The sequence below is a fragment of the Dermacentor andersoni genome, chromosome 8 (genome assembly GCF_023375885.2).
Source record: "Dermacentor andersoni chromosome 8, qqDerAnde1_hic_scaffold, whole genome shotgun sequence".
NCBI lineage: Eukaryota > Metazoa > Arthropoda > Arachnida > Ixodida > Ixodidae > Dermacentor > Dermacentor andersoni.
This window is the reverse complement of record NC_092821.1, coordinates 37,466,822-37,473,102: the sequence shown is the minus strand read 5'-3', so window position 1 is coordinate 37,473,102 and position 6,281 is coordinate 37,466,822. Positions and strand designations below refer to the sequence as shown.

The 6,281-nt window shown below is 46.7% G+C and overlaps 1 long non-coding RNA gene across 1 annotated transcript; it reads left to right on the top strand.

Annotated features, from left to right (window-relative positions):
* LOC126526413 (uncharacterized) lies at positions 1-1,413 on the top strand. Its single transcript, XR_007598558.2, has 2 exons — positions 1-108; positions 1,283-1,413. It is a non-coding gene; the product is annotated as an uncharacterized lncRNA (long non-coding RNA).
* The last annotated feature ends 4,868 nt before the right edge of the window (positions 1,414-6,281 follow it).

Genomic DNA, 6,281 nt, shown 5'->3' with positions numbered 1-6,281 from the left:
CCTGTTTTTCTATTTTGGGATTTAGCCTGGTTTGGTGGCCTCCCGGCGAATTATTGCGTTCTTTCGGAACTTCGACATGGCAGCACTGCACTATTGGACTACGGCAAGGTGAGAAACTTTGTTCGACAGTCTGCGACGCACTTCAAGCAATTAGGCTTACTGCCCGGCACCTAGGCTGGACTTGTGACGCAGTTAATGAAAAACAGCGTGGCCGTCGTGGAGCAGTTAATTTGAATTAATGAATCGTACTGGGAGGTGTTTGCGACGCTTCCTATAGGCCCCAACATTATTTTACCTAATTTCTGTAGTTTTTGGGCACGCTAGTCGCACAGGGTGCTGTGACGCAGTTTCGCGTGTACTGAATTTTACTGCGACAAGTTTTGGCGCTTTCTCTGACTGCCAACATTATTGAAACTAATTTCATTACTTTTTGGGCTACCTTTCGAGCGCAGTGGGCGCGCCTGGCGCTGTGACTCGGTTAGCGAAAATCAGCTCGGCCGTGGAGCGCGGTTTCGCGCTTTAATTCACTGACAAGTTCATGGCGCTTCTCTTTCTCTGACGCCCAACATTGTTGAAAATTATTTTCGGTACTTTTATGTTATGAGGCCCGCTCGCCGCGCCTGTTTACGCAGCGAAAAGCAGCTCGGCCGTGGTGACAAAGATAGTTTGGCGCGTACTGAATCTTACTGCGACAAGTTTGTGGCAATTTTTATGTCCCCGCAACAATTTAAGCCTTCTTTCGGTACCCACGCTTGTCGGAAACGCGACGAGCAATCGTGAAGAGTGATAACACGGGAATGCGTTGCTTGCGCCTGCTGAACGCACAAGAGATAAGCCAAGGAGCTCAACTGCCAGGAACTAGTAACTCGAAAGTTCTGTCTTCTGAACGGCATCCGCGCATTTTGTCTTGAGTGCGAGCAGAAGGAATTCTGCGAGCGTCCAGCATGCTATGGTTGAGAGCCTGTGTTGTGGCCCCCTCTGTGTATTCGTAGCCTACTATCGCGTCGGTTGTAGCCAAGTTCGCGAAACGCGCCGTTGCCCGCGCATTTGTGCTATTAAAGTGCAGGAAATAAGTATGGGGAAGAGGGGAATGCTTGGAATTAGAGTGTGTTGGTGGTATGTACAGTATTACTTGGGATGAGTCGGGTATTTTCTACGCCGTGTGTGTAAATACGAACTGATTTTGTTTGTAATGCCGCCCACTCACCACTTTCGCACGCTTCGCCTTTACAGGCATTATTCTTACATGTTAATACCAAAATAACGCTTGTAATTTTTTCAGCTCACGTCGTCTGGTGGAGCTTCCTGCGGAAACTACTGCTGCTTACCTGGTGCCACAACGTTGGATGAATGCACAAAAAGCCCGCGACGAGCATTTTCAAAGAATAAAATAAACATTAATTTTTCCTCATTTCACAAAGTGTCTTGCGTCTTTATGAAATTTCACGTGGCACATATTCAATGGAGGCTTGTGAATATCGTTCGCAATCAATTTTACTTAATAAAATGATTTGCGAAGAAATATTTCATAAATAAAAAATATATGAATAGTTATTTGCAGCAAAAGAAAAGAAAAGGAAACGGAGCCGGCGTGACGCGCATCAGCCAGTATTCAAAACGCGCGCGCACAAAACCGAAACCGGAAGTGTGCTTCAGGTTTTAACATCCACGGCTTGGTGTGCTGCAGTCAATTCGGCCGCTGGGCTCTATGGGAGTGTCCGCTCTTGGGGCGCTATTCTTGACACGCATGGCGGCTGCACGGCCGCCATTATCCCCCATGTTGGCTCTCTGATTGGCTGTGGCTAGCTCACGTGCCTTGAAATTTGTGCCGGGAAACGGAAGTTTTGCGAAATGTCATTTTGCGTTTTCATCAAGATGACGAAACGTGACGTGGAGCTGCAAATTTTATGGACTAATACATTTTTTTGGTCCTTGGCAGATATATTGTGATGTTAGCGCTTCAAAAAGAATGTGAGCGGTAGCGTGCAGAAGCCAGTGCAATGCATCTGCAATTGCGCGAATATGTGGTGGCGATCCAAGATATGCGCCATGCCAGCTTGCTGAGTGGCTGAAGGAATATCTCGTGAGGAGCGTCACAGGAAGGGCTGTTTCGTAAACGTCATTTTGACGATGCGTGACGTTGTGCTGGGCCGCCAATGTTGAGATTTTCCGCCACAATTTTTGCTGCGACGAGCCGCGCGAATTATGCTAATGAGCAGCCATACGCAATGACAGCCGAGAGGAATGCGTATCGCCACATTTTCCCCGCCGTTTGGCGCCACGAAAATCTTTTGTTCATAACGCATGCTCATAGTATTTGCATCGCTCTCGGGTAGTGTTGGCATTTGTGTTTGGGACCATTATTTTTTAAAAGAACGCGTTTATACGAAATAATATTGGTTGAACATAGCAAACTTTCGGCAATGCTGTCCACTTTTCACTGCTGCATTTGTATTGTAATCAAGAATAATGCCTTTTCGCACAATCAGAAGTTATGACAACGGCCTCTTTCTAATTTATAAAAAGAAATGTACGCAAGGCGGCGCCTTGAAGTTTCCTCCCGCGATGCGAGTAACCAGCGAAATGAACAAGAGATGGCAGCGCCGGCGCTTGCGTCGCGCTAGTGGATATCTCTGGCGCGCGCAACGCCATCGGTGATACTCGGCCGTTTCTCAGCCAGCCGAGTCGGGCTGAGTCACTTGCGTTTCACGAGATAGCGATAACGTGGCCTATAACGTGGGCGCATCACCACTGGTAGGTCGCGTATGTTGTCTCAAGCAAGAAAACAAGCGCGTTGGCGCCAACATGCGATGACTCGTTCCATTTTCCGGAGACACGCATTGTAGCTATTGATGCAGACGACGGCTTGTACGCAGCAGACGACGGAAGCGAGAAGCGTTTCCGACGGAATAATCATACGCTTTGAGATAGCTGCTTTATTTTTACTGCGGAGGAAAACTGTTTTGCTTTACTGATAACGCTACATTCAGTGCCTTCATTTCAGTTTCTTAGTCGAAACGTCAAGTTGGCGTCACGTTACGTTACGTAAGCAAAACTGGGCCAGCGCCATTTTGTTTGCGTCTCGCCTACGTCACGCACCGAAGAAAATGGCGGAATGTCCAGAATAGCGCCCTTGTTCTACCCCTTTCTCTATGGTATCGTCCTCTAGAAAGAGACGCGAAGAGACTTCCATGCGAACGTCCTCTAGTGCTTGTTGCGGAAAACGGAGCTCCTATGGAGGTGATCATCCTGCTTACGCGTGCTGCGTGTGCCACGTAGTACTGTGACTTGACATTCTTTTAGAGTACAGCTCTTAATGGCCGTTCCTGCGGTGACCGCCCGCGCCAATGAAGGCGGCGACGGCGGCGTAACCTAGCGCACAAGCGCAAGAACGGAAGATGAAAAAGCGAACGCGGAGGGTCAGATGAAAGATGCGAGCTGCAAACGGCGGAGACCAATGAGAACGGCCTATTCGGGCGCGCGGGAAACTGGTTTAATGCGGATCCGCCCGACCACTCGATGTGTACTCGTAGCTGGTCTCAGCCAGACTGCTTGTTTCGTACTATCGTCTGCTCGCGTCAGTTCTTGCTCGCGCTTGTTTCTTTTGCTTGGGATGGTCCTGTTTGTGCTTACTCCGATTGTCATTGTTTGCGATTGTTATGTAATCCGATTGTACGCATGACTGAAATTGTGTAGTATTTTCTGAAAGCCAAGCAGCGCCAGCGATTACACGGCAATCTTCGCCGAGTGATGTATACAAGCCGACGCGCTTGAACCGCAAATCAGTTTCTCGACGATTACTGGCTCTGCTACATGTCTCTCTCAAATTATTTGCCTCAATATATCGCGTTGTGAAAACACTTGTAGAGTTTCGCTAAAATTTTGCATGAGGGAGTATTGTAATCATCGGCGAAATTTTATTTCGGCGTGTTTCACGGCTTGACGCAGTGTACAATTTCAGAGCCTGCGCAATCTCCTTGTGAAAAATAAATTCACGATACATGTTTTCTTTTTTTTTCTCTAAGGCAGATAACAGTATTACGCACTCCATTTAGACAGCTGTTGGAACACGCATGGATTGCATTAAAGTTGCAATACGATTGGATTACTTTATCATGAATGAAGAACTGTTCACAAGAATCCTTGTTTGGGCGCTCGTTCTATACTGTATGACTTTGTCCTTCGAACGTTCGAGCGTGGTTTCCCACCACGCATTTCCACCACACTGGAAATATGGAGTTGGGCAAACTTTAAGTTTAGGGGTGGACCTACTTACATTTGGGAGTGGGCCAACTTGAAATTTGAGCATGCGTCAACTTGAGATTTTGGAGTGGCCCAATTTCCAATTGAACGCTCCTGGGCGTCCTTCGAGTTATGGTCACCACGCGGGCAAGCGAGCGCGTTTTTCGTTGGGCCTTACCGAGGCGCCGTCAGAAAGCAGACGAGCGGATACGTAGACAAGGAGCACGCGCATAACACAGGCTTGCGAGAGCGACAGCGAGGGTGACGTCGTGGCGACGTACTCTTCCCTGATGCAGCGTCTGAAGTGCTGCTGCGGCAGCTGCAGCGTTTCCTTTCGACCAATGTGCTCTGTCGAGGCGCGATCGTGCCCAGCGTTTCGGCTCAATTAATACCATTGCATTGAAGGGGCTGGATGCGGCGAGAGAATTTGACAATTGTCAACTAAAGCCAAAGCATTATTTGGCACCGGAAAGGTCAGGGATAGACGCGCATGAGCTAGAAAAAGCAAGTAGGCAAAACTAAGCAATAACAAAGTCACAGCTGAGCCAAAAAATGCTTCCGGATTAGTAGACAATTCTCGGAATTTCTGTAGGTTTTTCCTAGTTAGAAAATACTGCACCTACAGGGTCAAGGAGAGCGATGTGATGAATGGGCACTGGGCTTGTGGCTTTATATTGGAACATTATTACCATATCCCGAAAATTGTCCTTAACGATACGAAAGACTGTTGGTCTGAAGGGAATGCAAAAAGATAGCAATGATTAGTACAAATACAACTGACGATGATTTTTATGTGATCCCATAATCCGTCAAGTATTTTGCACTCGCGGATGAATGAATGTAGGTACTCGGATACAAAGATCAAATCGAGAATGGATGATGTCGTAGGACATATCCTTGTGTAGTCGGTTACAACGTGACGGGACGCAAAGTCTAGCAACTCTTGGCAACTAGGCACCTCTCGTGTACCAGGCAATATTGACGCCCAGTCAATCCCAGGCAAATTAAAATCCCCAAGCAAAAGAATCTTACTGTCATGAGGTAAATGTACATCTATGAAATATCACCCCTTTGCCAGTAATCCACCGGTGATTTTTGCGCTCCGTAGGCAGCCCCAATGAAAACTGTGTGGTTATCTAACTTTGTCCTTATCCCCTGTGCTTTGATGCAATTTATGTCTGGCAAAGCAGAGAATGCTAGGTTATTTTTTAATATGTTCAATATGCCCCTGCCTTTATTTTCTCAATCGTTTCTGACTATTTTATTGTTGGGAGGAGTAATTTCGGCATGTGAAATATCCTTATGAAGCCACGTTTCAGTGGCTATCAGTATGTCAGGTACGTGTTCGAAGATGCTTTCTAACTCAACCAATTTATTTAATATACGGCTGGCGCTCACGTTTATAACCTCAAATTGTTCAGAGCGGGACTTTTCATGTCATTTCTTTCTCTCGAAAGAGGCATGACACCTGTACCTTGCCTTAGTAGTTTCATTCCAGGCATACGTGACACACTGACATTAGTCATCTTCAGCTTATGAAACACAAGCTTCACCTTCACTCCCCTGTGTTTTTCGCCTGGTGTTGAATTCCAGACATCTTCAGTATTTTAAGCACTCTTTTAGAATAATCTTCTTGAAATGCCGATTTCCACTCCTTTCAATTTGAAGCCCCTTTTCAAGACACTCATTTGCTCCCTGAAGTCTCCAATGTTAATAACTAGGCTATATTTCTCGACACACTTCTTACCTAGGCGGTGTATTCTTTCAATCGTGGTTATGACATTTCAATAGCACTTACGCTGAATAGGATACATTTCTCACGCAAGAAACGACACATGAGCGGACGGAGCAAACTTATAGATTGTTAGACCCTTTGAGGATTATCTTGTCACACCAGAATAATGTCACACCAGCTTGCAGTGAACACAAGCATCGCGCCACCGTCACTACGCATCACAACTTAGACAAGCGCTTTTTCGAATATGCTTCCGAGTCGCCGACGGCGACACAAGCAAAAACAAAGAAGTGAAGGGTGGGGA